The 18,727-nt window shown below is 41.5% G+C and overlaps 1 protein-coding gene across 1 annotated transcript in view; it reads left to right on the top strand.

Annotated features, from left to right (window-relative positions):
• The first annotated feature begins 338 nt into the window (after nucleotides 1-338).
• The window catches only part of LOC132553528 (uncharacterized), an 89,756-nt gene continuing 71,367 nt past the window's right edge, over nucleotides 339-18,727 (top strand). Inside the window, exon 1 of the mRNA XM_060217776.1 lies at nucleotides 339-426. The gene's annotated coding sequence lies outside the window, so the exon portion shown is untranslated. The remainder of the gene's footprint in view (nucleotides 427-18,727) is intronic.

The raw sequence follows: 18,727 nt of genomic DNA, 5'->3' as shown, positions 1-18,727 counted from the left end.
CAACCATGACCGCTACTCTTATATACCTACTGCTAATATTTACCATCAATATCAATGAAAATAGTTAGTAGTCTGTTTTTTATTGTATATGGAAATGCTTCAACGTGGTTTCAATTCGTCCGGATTATTGTCTGTGTACAAAAATTAAGACAACAACAAAAAACCCTGTCTTTTGCCTCATTAAAACGGAAATAAGGGAGAACTTGATCTTTCTGATACTCATTGTGGAAGTTATGTGTGGGATACCACTGTGCCAGTAGGAGCGTTTAAAATGAAATTATCTGCATTGTTTAATGTTTTAAAGGGCTATACACTCCGAGTATAATAGCTACAGCGAGAAAAAAGCCCGCATGTCTGTTATTGGTACTACACGGGCTGTGTGTGAACTATTTCGTGGATTTAATTGTCTATTACGTTCAGCAGGGGGTAAGTGTATTTACATTTTCTTATATGTTTACTTTATAATTTAAAAATGTTTACAATGAGATGTATCGTAACAGACGTGATTATAAGATGTTATTGTTGTAGTATTCAGTGGATGTCGAGCTTCTTACGCCTAGACTTTGACAATGTTTTATATATCTTATATAGATTGAGATGGAAGCGATGAAAACAGAGTGATCACTGTTATAGGTTCTGGTAGAGTTCGAGGATCGGCAGATGGGGAGGGATAGGGGAGGAAGGGGGAGGGAGAAGGAGGGAAGGAAGTTGAAAGGAACAGAAAATGTTACATCATTAATAAAATCGAACTTCTATCGAGCTAGTAAAGACAGATAACAGACAACAATGTACTTGAAATCTTGAAATGGGTATAACACTCCTTTGGTGGTGTGAGATAGAGTAGAAAACATGGACAGTTTGGTGTGAGGTAGGAATCATGGACAGTTTGGTGTGAGGTAGGAAACATGGACAGTTTGGTGTGAGGTAGGAAACATGGACAGTTTGGTGTGAGGTAGGAAACACGGACAGTTTGGTGTGAGGTAGGAAACATGGACAGTTTGGTGTGAGGTAGGAAACATGGACAGTTTGGTGTGAGGTAGGTAGTTTGGTGTGAAACATGGACAGTTTGGTGTGAGGTAGAGTTTGGTGTGAGGTAAAAACATGGACAGTTTGGTGTGAGGTAGAGTAGGAAACATGGACAGTTTGGTGTGAGGTAGAGTAGGAAACATGGACAGTTTGGTGTGAGGTATGAAACATGGACAGTTTGGTGTGAGGTAGGAAACATGGACAGTTTGGTGTGAGGTAGAGTAGGAAACATGGACAGTTTGGTGTGAGGTAGGAAACATGGACAGTTTGGTGTGAGGTAGAGTAGGAAACATGGACAGTTTGGTGTGAGGTAGAGTAGGAAACATGGACAGTTTGGTGTGAGGTAGAGTAGGAAACATGGGCAGTTTGGTGTGAGGTAGGAAACATGGACAGTTTGGTGTGAGGTAGAGTAGGAAACATGGACAGTTTGGTGTGAGGTAGGGTAGAAAACATGGACAGTTTGGTGTGAGGTAGGAAACATGGACAGTTTGGTGTGAGGTAGGGTAGGAAACATGGACAGTTTGGTGTGAGGTAGAGTAGGAAACATGGACAGTTTGGTGTGAGGTAGGAAACATGGACAGTTTGGTGTGAGGTAGGAAACATGGACAGTTTGGTGTGAGGTAGGAAACATGGACAGTTTGGTGTGAGGTAGGAAACACGGACAGTTTGGTGTGAGGTAGAGTAGGAAACATGGACAGTTTGGTGTGAGGTAGATTAGGAAACACAGACAGTTTGGTGTGAGTTAGGAAACATGGACAGTTTGGTGTGAGGTAGTAAACATGGACAGTTTGGTGTGAGGTAGGAAACATGGACAGTTTGGTGTGAGGTAGGAAACATGGACAGTTTGGTGTGAGGTAGGAAACATGGACAGTTTGGTGTGAGGTAGAGTTGGAAACATGGACAGTTTGGTGTGAGGTAGAGTAGGAAACATGGACAGTTTGGTGTGAGGTAGGAAACATGGACAGTTTGGTGTGAGGTAGGAAACATGGACAGTTTGGTGTGAAGTAGAGTAGGAAACATGGACAGTTTGGTGTGAGGTAGGAAACATGGACAGTTTGGTGTGAGGTAGGAAACATGGACAGTTTGGTGTGAGGTAGGAAACATGAACAGTTTGGTGTGAGGTAGGAAACATGGACAGTTTGGTGTGAGGTAGGAAACATGGACAGTTTGGTGTGAGGTAGAGTAGGAAACATGGACAGTTTGGTGTGAGGTAGGAAACATGGACAGTTTGGTGTGAGGTAGAGTAGGAAACATGGACAGTTTGGTGTGAGGTAGAGTAGGAAACATGGACAGTTTGGTGTGAGGTAGAGTAGGATACATGGACAGTTTGGTGTGAGGTAGGAAACATGGACAGTTTGGTGTGAGGTAGGAAACATGGACAGTTTGGTGTGAGGTAGTGTAGGAAACATGGACAGTTTGGTGTGAGGTAGGAAACATGGACAGTTTGGTGTGAGGTAGTGTAGGATACATGGTTACTTTTCTCTCTAGTACGGTATGAAACCATTAAACATTTGTTTGTGAGAAGTTTTAATCCATATACATTGATAAATTTGTCTGAGCTAAATGTTTAAAAGATATACTTTGGTAGTTTTAAGTAAATTGTCACGAACCACAGGAAGCTACACCACTTCAACATCTTCATATTGATGGGTGTGGTGATTTATTTCTAATCACACAGGATGTGGTTGTTGCCCTCATTGTAGATATGAAACCGACAGCGGCTTCGGGAGCACAAATACATTCAAGAATACCATTGGTCCTTACAAAAGCCATATTTAATATACGTTTAATAAATTACACTGGAGAGATTGGGGTATTGAAATGTACTCCAAATTTGGGGATCAGCAGCTTGGAATGATCGGAGATCAAATACTTTTTAACTGATGATTGATTATGGTTGTGTTATAAGGTTTTTTCTAATGTCAACTTAAGCTCTCTTTAGTTATTTTGTTGCAGATTAGCACATGCATCTTTGTCGAGAATACGATAAGATGTACGTGTGATTCTCGGTATTGTCAGTAACAGATAGACTTAGTACATAGGAGATATAGGGAGATCTACATGACGGTTTACTTTAGCCACAGTAGTCATGTACCAGTATGACACAAAAATACTTGATAACCTCCCGATTTTGGAGGGAGACTCCCGATTTTTTGCTTCATTTAAGACGTTAATATTCATTCAGTCTTCTTTATTATTCATCATTTCGAAAATCCAATTAGTTCTCTCAAAAGAGAAGATGAAAGTTTCCTTTTTATAGTATCAATTTGTTGAAAGAAGGTATATAATTGCACTTTTCGGAGATTTCGAACGCAGAGTCAGCGTTATTGGAATTCCACAGAGCAAACAAACTTGCAATAATGCCAATTCCTAGTCCATAACATGTGTACAATGTAATCAAAGTAAACAAATCATTTTTGAAATTTCAAATCGTCGCCAACACTCACGTATCTTCAATCAACATATAAAGCTAGAGTATGACTTTCATAAAATACAGGAAAAAGTATTTCTTCAATAGTGTGTTTTTCTATATTCCTCTTCAAACGCCTCGCATTATTTTTTTACACGGAAACAGCTCTTTTGGGAAAAAATGCACTATAGCAGGAACATAATAACTTTAAAAACTGAGCTCTGAACTTTTATACTACCAATTTAAAGCTTTAATTTAATCGGCAGGGGAAATAACTCTTTACTGAAAAGTTTTCTGTCGTCTTTATCATTTTTTCGGTACCATTAACCCGAGTGAAAACACAATCTACGCTATAGTTATAGAGGTCATAAAAGGTCAGTCTATTTTATTGGGAATAATCTTATAAAGACGCATCTTATCGTAATCGGATTGACATGTGGGATAATGTTGTCCTACAGATTTGTCGGTGATATCACTGGAATAAAACAGATGTGTTTATACCTTTCCTAATCAGTGTACGGTGTACAGCCACACATTTAAGCTGTTTATTAACACTGAAAAAAGCTTTTTGTGGCGTCCTGGTCAATGAATACTCGAAGGAAAGGACTTACAGATGTATTAGAGATATTTAACCTTTAAATGAAGATGAATTATGTAGCGTTTTAGCGCGCGTGATAGGCGCGTGTGATACATTAACATAGCACGACCTTTCGCTAGCCGATATTTTTACACTAGTAGTGTTGTACTAAATATGCTGACATTTAAGGTAAGGTGGTATTTAACCAGCAGAACTCTGGCGATGGACAAAGTTGTCTTTTTATAGGCTCGTAAATAACACCACAAATAGATACTTCCGCTGTACCGGGTCACCACAAACATTTGGGAAAAAATGGGTTCGGCATTCTGTGAATTTCAGTGTTTTTTTATCGTTAGATATAAGGCTTCCCTAGGGAAATATACATGTCATTCCGTTTTGAAGTAAAATCGTTCTCACTTTTCAACATGATTCGGAATATATTAATTTCTAAAGGAATATATGACCTGTCATGGAGTAACGTGTGACTTCATGACGTTACGACGTTGTGACGTTACAATGGAGATAGTGGGAAGTTTCAATCAATCACAGCTCCAGTAGGGTATATTAGACGTGGATTATAAGAAATAAATGTATATAACTGTTGTTATTACGCTGATATCAGGGAATTGTGTGATAAAATCAAATTAAATTTTTCTTTCACATTTAGATATTTTCACGGTATGCCTTGTTTTCATTTTACCAACAACTGATATCTCGCCTGATATTGTCATTTTTTTGCCGAAGACGAAACAATATTGGTAGCAACCCTAAGATCGATCTTTTACATATTCTAGGCAAAGTCAATTCGATTTTTTGTAAGCTTGGTCTCGGACCCTTCCCTTTGTTGTCGTTCTAAATTTAACATACGAAAAAAAAAATGAATTGGTAACTTCAGCGTTCGAACGAAGTCTGAATATGCCATATCTACATTCAAATCTGTCAGCAGCCGAATCGCCACATCTGTTCCACATACCAGTGTAAGTTGGACTATTCCCACAATATGCCAGCTGTATATGTAACTCGCCCGATACGAGTAGTTGGCACATGACGACCTAGCTCGGGTGCTGAAGATAAGTGAAACTTTTGGTAACATTACTGGATAATTCAGGTGTCATATTATAGTGATAGTGCACAGAGGTGATAAGCTGGTGTAATTGTAGCAGATAAGCTGATGTAATTGTAGGATGCACACGACATTTACGTTTTTATTTGGAGCAAAAATTTTCACAACAAATTAAAATAACAGACCTTCCTCCGTTTGTCCTCTGCTCAGTTTCGCCGGCATCACACAACTATCAATTTGTTATCACTGAATGAATGAATGCATGAATGAATGAATGAATAAATGGAGGGATGGAGGGGAATAGGTAGGTGGGTGGGAGGAAGGGAGGATGGATGGATGGATGGATGGATGGATGGATGGATGGGTAAGATGGCTGGCTGGCTGGCCGGCTGGATGGATGGATAGATGGATGGGTTGATGGGTAGATGGGTGGGTGGGTGATTGGATGGATGGATGGATGGATGGGTTGATGGGTGGGTGGGTGGGTGGGTGGGTGAATGGATGGATGGATAGATGGATGGGTTGATGGGTGGGTGGGTGGGTGGGTTGGTGGATGGGTAAGATGGATGGATGGATGGATGGATGGATGGGTTGATGGGTGGGTGGGTGGGTGGGTGAATGGATGGATGGATAGATGGATGGGTTGATGGGTGGGTGGGTGGATGGGTAAGATGGATGGATGGATGGGTAAGATGGATGGATGGATGGATGGATAGATGGATGGGTTGCATGGGTGGGTGGGTGGGTGGGTTGGTGGATGGGTAAGATGGATGGATGGATGGATGGATGGATGGATGGATGGATGGATGGATAGATGGATGGATGGATGGATGGATGGATGGATAGATGGATGGGTTGATGGGTAGATGGGTGGGTGGGTGGGTGGATGGGTGGATGGGTGGATGGTTGGTTGGATGGATGGATGGATGGATGGATAGATGGATGGGTTGATGGGTGGGTGGGTGGATGGGTAAGATGGATGGATGGATGGATGGGTAAGATGGATGGATGGATGGATGGATGGATGGATGGATGGATGGATGGATGGATGGATGGATGGATGGATGGATGGGTTGATGGGTGGGTGGGTGGGTGGGTGAATGGATGGATGGATAGATGGATGGGTTGATGGGTGGGTGGGTGGATGGGTAAGATGGATGGATGGATGGATGGGTAAGATGGATGGATGGATGGATGGGTAAGATGGATGGATGGATGGATGGATGGATGGATGGATGGATGGATGGATGGATGGATGGATGGAGTTTGGGTGGATGGAGGGAGGGAGGATGGATGGATGGATGAATGGATGTATGGGTGAATGGATGGGTGGATCGATGATGGATGAATGGAGGGAGGGAGGGATGGACGGGAGGAACAAAAGCACAAATGAATTAATGTTTTTGTTCTCTTGTAACTGCACTATAAATGTAACAACAGATTAGCAAACAATACAAATCAGAAATGTATGATGAATGATATGTATACATAACGTAGGACAGGAAACGTACATGTTTATATAGCCATTACATTATAAAGTCACCACGACATCGCATTTATACACACATATATATAACACATATGATCTTATCATATAAGATTTTATGAAGCGAGTCTTTGAAGGTTTTACATTTGGCGAGCAAAAATGAAAACATCGAGACGAGTTTCATAAAGCCTTACATGGCACGAAAACAAATATTTTTTATCACATAGCTCGTAGAAGTTGCATTTGGACGGATTTCAAAGTCATGATGAAACGGCATCGTCCATATTATGACGTCACAGTCGAGCCAATGAAAACGCTTCAGGGTTCATCCTACCAAACACCCCTGAACCCACGCAATAGATCGCCTCCCCTACCTCACATCCCTGAACACACGCTATAGATCGCCTCCCCTACCTCACATCCCTGAACCCACGCTATAGATCGCCTCCCCTACCTTACGCCCCTGAACCAACGCTATAGATCGCCTCCCCTACCTTACGCCCCTGAACCAACGCTATAGATCGCCTCCCCTACCAAACACCCCTGAACCCACGCTATAGATCGCCTCCCCTACCAAAAACCCCTGAACCCACGCTATAGATCGCCTCCACTACCTGACACCCCTGAACCAACGCTATAGATCGCCTCCCCAACCAAACACCAGTGAACCCACGCTATAGATCGCCTCCCCTACCTTACGCCCCTGAACCAACGCTATAGATCGCCTCCCCTGCCTAAACACCCCTGAACCAACGCTATAGATCGCCTCCCCAACCAAACACCCCTGAACCCACGCTATAGATCGCCTCCCCTACCAAAACACCCCTGAACCAACGCTATAGATCGCCTCCCCTACCTGACACCCCTGAACCAACGCTATAGATCGCCTCCCCTACCCACGCTATAGATCACCCCCCCTGAACCCACGCTATAGATCGCCTCCCCTACCAAAAACCCCTGAACCCACACTATAGATCGCCTCCACTACCTGATACCCCTGAACCAACGCTATAGATCGCCTCCCCTACCAAACACCAGTGAACCCACGCTATAGATCGCCTCCCCTACCTGACACCCCTGAACCAACGCTATAGATCGCCTCCCCTACCAAACACCAGTGAACCCACGCTATAGATCGCCTCCCCTACCTTACGCCCCTGAACCAACGCTATAGATGAACCAACGCTATAGATCGCCTCCCCAACCAAACACCCCTGAACCCACGCTATAGATCGCCTCCCCTACCTAAACACCCCTGAACCCACGCTATAGATCGCCTCCCCTACCTTACGCCCCTGAACCCACGCTATAGATCGCCTCCCCTACCTTACGCCCCTGAACCAACGCTATAGATCGCCTCCCCTGACTAAACACCCCTGAACCAACGCTATAGATCGCCTCCCCAACCAAACACCCCTGAACCAACGCTATAGATCGCCTACCAAACACCTCTGGACACACGCTATAGATCGCCTCCCCTACCTTACGCCCCTGAACCCACGCTATAGATCGCCTCCCCTACCTTACGCCCCTGAACCAACGCTATAGATCGCCTCCCCTGCCTAAACACCCCTGAACCCACGCTATAGATCGCCTCCCCTACCTCACATCCCTGAACCCACGCTATAGATCGCCTCCCCTACCTCACATCCCTGAACACACGCTATAGATCGCCTCCCCTACCTCACATCCCTGAACCCACGCTATAGATCGCCTCCCCTACCTTACGCCCCTGAACCAACGCTATAAACACCCCTGAACCAACGCTATAGATCGCCTCCCCAACCAAACACCCCTGAACCCACGCTATAGATCGCCTCCCCTGCCTAAACACCCCTGAACCCACGCTATAGATCGCCTCCCCTACCTTTGTTAGTGTAGTTAAGAATTGTGCTCTGAAGATACGCTATAGATCGCCTCCCCTGAACCAACGCTATAGATCGCCTCCCCAACCTAAGATCGCCTCCCCTACACCCCTGAACCAACGCTATAGATCGCCTCCCCTACCAAACACCCCTGAACCAACGCTATACACCCCCCTGACCAAACCAACCCACGCTATAGATCGCCTCCCCTACCTTACACCCCTGAACCAACGCTATAGATCGCCTCCCCTACCAAACACCCCTGAACCCACGCTATAGATCGCCTCCCCTACCTAAACACCCCTGAACCAACGCTATAGATCGCCTCCCCTACCTGACACCCCTGAACCAACGCTATAGATCGCCTCCCCAACCAAACACCTGTGAACCCACGCTATAGATCGCCTCCCCTACCTTACGCCCCTGAACCAACGCTATAGATCGCCTCCCCTACCTAAACACCCCTGAACCAACGCTATAGATCGCCTCCCCTAGATCGCCTCCCCAACCAAACACCCCTGAACCAACGCTATAGATCGCCTCCCCTGCCTAAACACCCCTGAACCAACGCTATAGATCGCCTCCCCAACCAAACACCCCTGAACCAACGCTATAGATCGCCTCCCCTACCAAACACCCCTGAACCCACGCTATAGATCGCCTCCCCTACCTTAAGCCCCTGAACCAACTCTAAACAACGCAACCCCTACCTAAAACCCCTGAACCAACGCTATAGATCGCCTCCCCAACCAAACCCACGCTATAGATCGCCTCCCCTACCTTACGCCCCTGAACCAACGCTATAGATCGCCTCCCCAACCAAACACCCCTGAACCCACGCTATAGATCGCCTCCCCAACCAAAAACCCCTGAACCAACGCTATAGATCGCCTCCCCTGCCTAAACAACCTGAACCAACGCTATAGATCGCCTCCCCAACCAAACACCCCTGAACCCACGCTATAGATCGCCTCCCCTACCTAAACACCCCTGAACCCACGCTATAGATCGCCTTTCCTACCTGACACCCCTGAACCAACGCTATAGATCCCCTACCAAACACCCCTGGACCCACGCTATAGATCGCCTCCCCTTACCAAACACCCCTGAACCCACGCTATAGATCACCTCCCCTACCTAACACCCCTGAACCAACGCTATAGATCGCCTCCCCTACCTAAACACCCCTGAACCCACGCTATAGATCGCCTTTCCTACCTGACACCCCTGAACCAACGCTATAGATCCCCTACCAAACACCCCTGGACCCACGCTATAGATCGCCTCCCCTTACCAAACAACCCTGAACCCACGCTATAGATCGCCTCCCCTACCTAACACCCCTGAACCAACGCTATAGATCCCCTACCAAACACCCCTGGACCCACGCTATAGATCGCCTCCCCTTACCAAACAACCCTGAACCCACGCTATAGATCGCCTCCCCTACCTAACACCCCTGAACCAACGCTATAGATCGCCTTGCCTACTTTAACACCCCTGAAACTTTCCTTTTCCTATACATGCCTCAAGTCACTGTACCCTACTTAGCCCGGTTTGGCCTACATCATTCTCCCAAGTTTGGTTAAGACATCTGACTGTTTATCTCTAGTCCTCCACCTCTGGGTTGCGGTTTCGAGGCCTACGTTGGGCAATCGCCATGTACTGGCCGCAGGTCGGTGGGGTTTTTTTTATCCGGGAACTCCGACTTTCGTTCACCACACAAACCTGGCGCGGCCTTTAATGACTGCGGCTGTTAAAAGGATGTAAAACAATAAAAAAAACTAAACAAAACAAAACCGTCCATGGACCTGGCCCTTCGTTTCTAGGTGATCACAACCTCTATAGATGATTGACCACTTCTGTAAATATGTGTCTCGGACCATCCATCTAAACAGCCTCCGGACTTTCCTTCTCCACACAAACCTGACACATCTTTTAATGACCATGGCTGTTTAGAGAATGTAAACCGATAAAAAAAATAAACAGAACCGTCTAGGGACCCGACCCTTCATTTCTAGGTGATCTCAAGATGATTGACCATCCATTTAATAGCCTCCGGACAGGTTCTTATAGAAGTATTTCGCCAGTCCACTGACCGCAAAAGTTTCTTGATAGGGCTGACGCACAAAATCCCGTAATTGTCCTTGACGCCAGTAGATATTCACAAAAGGTCAAATTTGGAACTGACCGAGGATGTAAGCTTATAAATATGCACGCAACGAAACCGTAGTTATAATCACAGAACCACGTGGGCCTTTACGTTATGATAACTGACTAAGTAGACATTGTTGTATATTCTCCAAAAGAACCAGAAGATGAAAACACAACGTATATTACAGTTGGTCATTGAGTCCGTTAGAGGACAGCACCCTAAATCAGCAGTAGAGAGAGCGGCCCCGTTAGAGGACCGCACGCTAACTCAGCAGTAGAGGAGTAAAATGTAACTTGTACCGTTTGAGCGGCCCCGTTAGAGGACAGCACCCTAACTCAGCAGTAGAGGAGTAAAATGTAACTTGTACCGTTTGAGCGGCCCCGTTAGAGGACAGCACCCTAACTCACCAGTAGAGAGAGCGGCCCCGTTAGAGGACAGCACCCTAACTCAGCAGTAGAGGAGTAAAATGTAACTTGTACCGTTTGAGCGGCCCCGTTAGAGGACAGCACCCTAACTCAGCAGTAGAGGAGTAAAATGTAACTTGTACCGTTTGAGCGGCCCCGTTAGAGGACAGCACCCTGACTCAGCAGGAGAGCGGCCCCGTTAGAGGACAGCACCTTTACTCAGCAGGAGAGCGGCTCCGTTAGAGGACAGCACACTAACTCAGCAGCAGAGGAGTAAAATGTAACTTGTACCGTTTGAGTGGCCCCGTTAGAGGACAGCACCTTTACTCAGCAGTAGAGGAGTAAAATGTAGCTTGTACCGTTTGAGCGGCCCCGTTAGAGGACAGCACCCTAACTCAGCAGTAGAGGAGTAAAATGTAACTTGTACCGTTTGAGTGGCCCCGTTAGAGAACAGCACCTTTACTCAGCAGGAGAGCGGCCCCGTTAGAGGATATTACCTTTACTCAGCAGTAGGGAAGTTAAATGTAAATTGTACCATTTGAGCGGCCCCATTAGAGGACAGTACCCTAACTCAGCAGTTGAGAAGTTAAATGTAATTTGTGTCGATTCAACGGCCCGTTAGAGGACAGCACCCGATCCCAGTAGAAAAATATCGATGGCATGTTAATATAAAAAACATATCTCGTGCTATTTTACAGGTTATGATTTCTCACTTAAAATTCTATTTCATGGTCTGTGAAATCGTGTGAAATAGTGACAAATCTCTGAAGCGGACCTAATATCGAACCACTGAAGCATGGCTACTCTAATATGGAGCGTGATCACTCTGATACGGAGCAACAGTGTTTCCTTCGATGTCCCCAATTTACCAAAACATCCGACACAATTTGTATAAAGCTAGGTAATGGTGTACATACTTCCGGCCCGACATTGAGTGACCACAAATATTAGTACACTCGGTGTATCGCCGGGGGCTTCAGATCAAATGGTAAACATGTACGTGCTATCCCGATACTTCAGTGGTTTCAACTATATAAAACTTTATTTTGTCCACGAATGCAGGCTTGATTTGGCCAGTCTCAAGTATATTAATTGAAATGTTTTTGGTTTGTTGGGGCGGGTTGTGTTTCCTGGGAAGCTGAGACACGGACCCTTCTGTGCTGTAGTGGTTGTGCCTTGGGCAACACAGTTAAATTTTTAATCTTTTTTTTTTCAATAGTTATCGCCCAGCCTCCCGTATGTTCTTCAGTGAGTTAGCCACCAGCTATATACCCAGCCTCAAAATAACAATGGTTGTTGACGGGGCTATGAACCTAACAAACAAACAAATAAACAACTTTGTAGAAAACTAGCCATATCGATACTCAGTGTCAGCCATCCAATTACGGCTACCACGATTGTGTAGGATCACAAGAAATTGAGATTTAATCACTCGAAATACTGGTATATCTACAATACATCGTGTATATATGTAAACTTTTCGATGTTTTATGTGTTTTAAAAGCGGGGATTAACACTCCGTAACATGTCACAGGATAGCTTAGTGCAAAGATGTTCGGGACGTAATTCAACCACAATTAAAGTCCATGCCTCAAAAGCTACATATCCGTTTGGTATTAAAAAGGTGTTTTGTAAAGTTAGAAAGCATATATCCTTCAATAACACAGCAAAATACGAACAGCGTATGACCTGTGACTTTTTTAGATGGACAATTAATATATATAATGGATTTTCGTTAATGCTCTTCATATAGTATGAAAAACTCAAAGCCTGCAAAAGGGTATGGCTCCGAAATGGCTTGGACAAGATCAAGAAGTTTTTTATGCTTAAGCTTTTCCCTTCTTGCCATGTTTGTGTTAAGCTCTGTATCTTTTTCGTTATGTTGTGTTAAGCTCTGTATCTTTTCGTTATGTTGTGTTAAGCTCTGTATCTTTTTCGTTACGTTGTGTTAAGCTCTGTATCTTTTTCGTTATGTTGTGTTAAGCTCTGTATCTTTTTCGTTATGTTGTGTTAAGCTCTGTGTTAGGGTCTGTTTCCTTCTGTTATACTTATGTTGGGTCTGTTTCCTTTGTTATACTTATGTTGGGTCTGTTTCCTTTGTTATACTTATGTTGGGTCTGTTTCCTTTGTTATACTTATGTTGGGTCTGTTTCCTTTGTTATACTTATGTTGGGTCTGTTTCCTTTGTTATACTTATGTTGGGTCTGTTTCCTTTGTTATACTTATGTTGGGTCTGTTTCCTTTGTTATACTTATGTTGGGTCTGTTTCCTTTGTTATACTTATGTTGGGTCTGTTTCCTTTGTTATACTTATGTTAGGTCGGTTTCCTTTGTTATACTTATGTTGGGTCTGTTTCCTTTGTTATACTTATGTTAGGTCTGTTTCCTTTGTTATACTTATGTTGGGTCTGTTTCCTTTGTTATACTTATGTTGGGTCTGTTTCCTTTGTTATACTTATGTTGGGTCTGTTTCCTTTGGTTATACTTATGTTGGGTCTGTTTCCTTTGTTATACTTATGTTGGGTCTGTTTTCTTTTGTTATACTTATGTTGGGTCTGTTTCCTTTGTTATACTTATGTTGGGTCCGTTTCCTTTGTTATACTTATGTTGGGTCTGTTTCCTTTGTTATACTTATGTTGGGTCTGTTTCCTTTGTTATACTTATGTTGGGTCTGTTTCCTTCTGTTATACTTATGTTGGGTCTGTTTCCTTTGTTATACTTATGTTGGGTCTGTTTCCTTTGTTATACTTATGTTGGGTCTGTTTCCTTTGTTATACTTATGTTGGGTCTGTTTCCTTTGTTATACTTATGTTGGGTCTGTTTCCTTCTGTTATACTTATGTTGGGTCTGTTTCCTTTGTTATACTTATGTTAGGTCGGTTTCCTTTGTTATACTTATGTTAGGTCCATTTCCTTTGTTATACTTATGTTGGGTCTGTTTCCTTTGTTATACTTATGTTGGGTCTGTTTCCTTCTGTTATACTTATGTTGGGTCTGTTTCCTTCTGTTATACTTATGTTGGGTCTGTTTCCTTTGTTATACTTATGTTAGGTTTGTTTCCTTTGTTATACTTATGTTGGGTCTGTTTCCTTTTGTTATACTTATGTTGGGTCTGTTTCCTTTGTATACTTATGTTGGGTCTGTTTCCTTTGTTATACTTATGTTAGGTCGGTTTCCTTTGTTATACTTATGTTGGGTCTGTTTCCTTTGTTATACTTATGTTGGGTCTGTTTCCTTCTGTTATACTTATGTTGGGTCTGTTTCCTTTGTTATACTTATGTTGGGTCTGTTTCCTTTGTTATACTTATGTTGGGTCTGTTTCCTTTGTTATACTTATGTTGGGTCTGTTTCCTTTGTTATACTTATGTTGGGTCTGTTTCCTTTGTTATACTTATGTTGGGTCTGTTTCCTTTGTTATACTTATGTTGGGTCTGTTTCCTTTGTTATACTTATGTTGGGTCTGTTTCCTTCTGTTATACTTATGTTGGGTCTGTTTCCTTTGTTATACTTATGTTGGGTCTGTTTCCTTTGTTATACTTATGTTATGGTTTGTTTCCTTTGTTATACTTATGTTGGGTCTGTTTCCTTTGTTATACTTATGTTGGGTCTGTTTTCTTTTGTTATACTTATGTTGGGTCTGTTTCCTTTGTTATACTTATGTTGGGTCTGTTTCCTTTGTTATACTTATGTTAGGTCTGTTTCCTTCTGTTATACTTATGTTGGGTCTGTTTCCTTTGTTATACTTATGTTGGGTCTGTTTCCTTTGTTATACTTATGTTGGGTCTGTTTCCTTTGTTATACTGATGTTGGGTCTGTTTCCTTTATTATACTTATGTTGGGTCTGTTTCCTTTGTTATACTTATGTTGGGTCTGTTTCCTTTGTTATACTTATGTTGGGTCTGTTTCCTTTGTTATACTTATGTTGGGTCTGTTTCCTTTGTTATACTTATGTTGGGTCTGTTTCCTTTGTTATACTTATGTTGGGTCTGTTTCCTTTGTTATACTTATGTTGGGTCTGTTTCCTTTGTTATACTTATGTTGGGTCTGTTTCCTTTGTTATACTTATGTTAGGTCTGTTTCCTTTGTTATACTTATGTTATGGTCTGTTTCCTTTGGTTATACGTATGTTAGGGTCTGTTTCCTTTTCTTATGCTTTGTGTTAAGTTCGGATTATTTGTTATGCTTTGCGTAGAATTCTGGATTTTTTTATTTGTTAAGTGTTTTGTAAAGCTAATGATAAGCTCTGATTCTTTGATTCTATTTTGTTTAGCTTTTTCAGGTTTTGTTTGTCTTTGACTATTAACTACACAATAAAAATAACAAATTTTGTTATTATTGTGAAACAAGCCATAATCTTCTATTAATCACTCTCGTTAGACTGGATATTACCTAACCTACAACCTGTCATATCGATACTGTATATTCGTTTAAATGATAAAATGACCTGCGTGATTGGAAATAGTCTATAATCTTTTGTTAAATATGGTTTCTTCTGTTACCAACAATATACTTCAACATTACATTGTTCTCGCTTTGTTCGATCTAGTCCTCGAAAACAGAAAGTGGACTATAAACCAGGGGGGAGTGACCTCACCGTGACTTAAAGAGAACTTCATTATGACGTGTGTGATCAATACTACTCCGCCCGACAGTGATATGAAAACTTGTCTGGTTCTCTCGTTTTTTCCTTGTGACGCCAGTTTGCTGAGACCCATTTCTGACGCCATCTCCTTCCGGCCTTGTAATCAATCATCTTCAGCAGTATGAAAAACTCCGCCAGCCGTAGTCTATGTTAGCCAGTTGATACCACTGCATTTGTTTACAGCAGTCACAATAACGAAACGATGATGTCGATATAACGATAAATATATCGATTCAAGAAAATAGTGACTGTTATCCTTTCTCCTCTTTTAACGTTTCTTCGTTTTTCAAGAAATACAACGAATCCGACTTATGATAAAAAAAATGAAAAATATACATTAATTATAATTCGGTTCATCTCACAGTGAGGGTATAATAGAGAAAATATTATTTCTCTGTTAAGTTAATAATATCACCCCCTGTATTGATGTTCCTGTAAGAAAATTTTTTTAATACTAAACATTTAATTGTTTTATTTGACATGTCTTTGTGTACTGAATACTTCAATACATTTGTAAGATTACGTGCTATACACTGTTTGACCTGCCCCGCTCGTGTTACCACTAAATCACGTCATATTATGAGTAATTGATTTTTAATTTCTGTACTGACTGACCTTTGTGTGATGACACTCAACCCTCTCTGTACTTTAAGACTTTGGGAACCCTTACTTTGTCCATTGTTACGTCACGTATAATAACTATGACCCGTTGTGTTTGGACATCCTTCATCAAGTGTTTATTGTGTGTTTCTAAAGTGTTCCCTCGACACACTAACCCAAGGTAGCCAACCCCTTTCTAACAGAGGAAATGACGAGAAGTGCTACTTATAACGAGAATGTGTCCTTTCTACACTAACAAATATGTGACTTTTGACCTATCAACTCCCAGTTTCTGATTGCAAATGGTGATGCTAAAAACCAACTTCCATTATATACAGCGACAATGTCTAGAAAGCCTCATCACATTTAGATGCAATGTATTTTTGGCAAGACAAACCTTACGTTTTCAAGATCTATATAGAAAGAACAACATATTTCTATTTCGTCGTGTGATTTTACCAACCTGACTGCATGTCCTGAAATTCTAGTGACGGCAACGCCCTCTTCATCAAATATCAGCTCGCAAAGTAATGTGTTTTTTATCACAAGTTGATGTGGTCTTAATTTTCTGTCAAAGTTGTGTTGTGTTTGTGACCGAGAAACATCAATGTGTATTGGGACGTGTTTTAGGGTGTCGGCTTATCACAAGGGAACAGACAACGATTTGGTCTGACAAAACTTGAGGCTGTTTTTCTTGGCATCTTAATTAATTTTCAGTGACATATCAACGTGAAGTACGGAACGCTATGAACACAATGATTTCCGTCGTGTCAGTATACAGCCACTATTGTAGGGCAATGATCCGAATTATCGATAGATTTACATCGAAAGCGACATTCTTTGTGATATCCAATCTAGTTATCACACTAAGGCCTGCCTACTTTGTTACATTGTTCGCGAACTTACCTACTGGAGTTTATCAACAGTTACCATTTCACAATTAACCTTTTCATTGAGTCGTTCAGCCAACTTTGTGAATTTGTTATTTTTTGGCGAAGAAAATAATCATTTCTTTTCGAGTATTGTATTTATAGTAATATTTACAAAAGCTAATGAAATGGAATAATGACTTATTTGATAGTAAGGTAACGAAGTACGACTATAAGGCACAGTACACACTTGTAGCGTGACGTTTTTTCTTACAATACACGAAAGGTTTACATATCTAATTTCAATATAAGTGAGGATCACGCGTACTTACAATTCACACAAGCATATTTTGGTTTCTTTAATACATGTAAATATACGCTACACAGGGTTAATTACTTACAACGCACGAAACACATGTTTTTTAACCTACAAATACACGAGAACTTCAAGTGTGTCTGATTATTTGCGATGTGTGTACAATATTTAAGATTAAGACGTGTTTATTTACAATGCACATGAGTTTGACGTAATTATTTACAATACATTTGAGTTTGACGTGTTTATTTACAAAACATTTGAGTTTGACGTGTTTATTTACAATACACGTGACTGTGACGTATTTATCTACATTTCACGTAAGTTTGATACGTTTATTTGGAATATACGTGAGTGTGACGTATTTATTATCAATACACGTGTAATAACTTGTTAACTAACTTAAAACACGTGTGGGAATAATGTTTTTATTTGCAGTACACGTAAGAATAAGTTGTTTATTTAAAATAAAAGTGTAAAGTTTTTTATATCCAAAAGACGCGAGTATTACGTGTTTTTAAAACACACGCGAATGTGACGCATTACTTCCAATACACGTGATTTTGATGTGTTTGCTTAAAGTACGCCTGTGTTGCATTGCCTAACGATACTTGTGAACGTCATGTGTTTATATACAATGCACGTTTGTATGACTTACAATACACATGAGCGTAACGTGTTTACTTACGATTCACGAGAAATTTGTTTGGTTATTACTAAAACATGTGCGCGTTACTTGAACTTTGCGTATTTACTTATACCCAATACACGTGTGCGTCGTCTGAAGATGAAGCACTCGAGAATTTAGCGTTCGCGTTGTTATTTTAATAATCAAATGATATCAATCATATACCTTCATAGAAATGTAGATATACAAGTTATATAGATTAAAAGCAAATGTCATGTTTTAAGGGGATAATCGAGAAATATTTCATTCTTTTAGGAATAAATCTCGAAAACGTCGTGAAACCACATCGATTGGATTTTATAATTAAATCTATCGTCACCTACCTCTAGAACGTCGGTGTCATATAATTTATGCTAATACAGTTTGTAATATATCACTCACACCAATATTTAGATGACATTTTAAGGTACTAACCATATATTCTATTTCTCCTATAACATTTATTGAAAATTCAGACTATCGAAACGTCAACAGTTTGTTGTTTAATCTTTGTTATACCTAACTATGACGTTTAGGAAATGTTGTCTAAACCTTGACGGTTATCACCGCAATTTTATGAATTTTCATAAATAAACTTGTTTGTGTTTCTAAATGTTATATTTAAGGAAATGAGACATTAAATCTGTCA

This window comes from Ylistrum balloti, unplaced genomic scaffold, assembly GCF_031769215.1.
Source record: "Ylistrum balloti isolate Yb309-2 unplaced genomic scaffold, AGI_CSIRO_Ybal_v1 Utg370332, whole genome shotgun sequence".
NCBI classification, from domain to species: domain Eukaryota; kingdom Metazoa; phylum Mollusca; class Bivalvia; order Pectinida; family Pectinidae; genus Ylistrum; species Ylistrum balloti.
The sequence above is the reverse complement of the archived record's forward strand: the minus strand, read 5'-3'. Positions and strand labels throughout refer to the sequence as shown.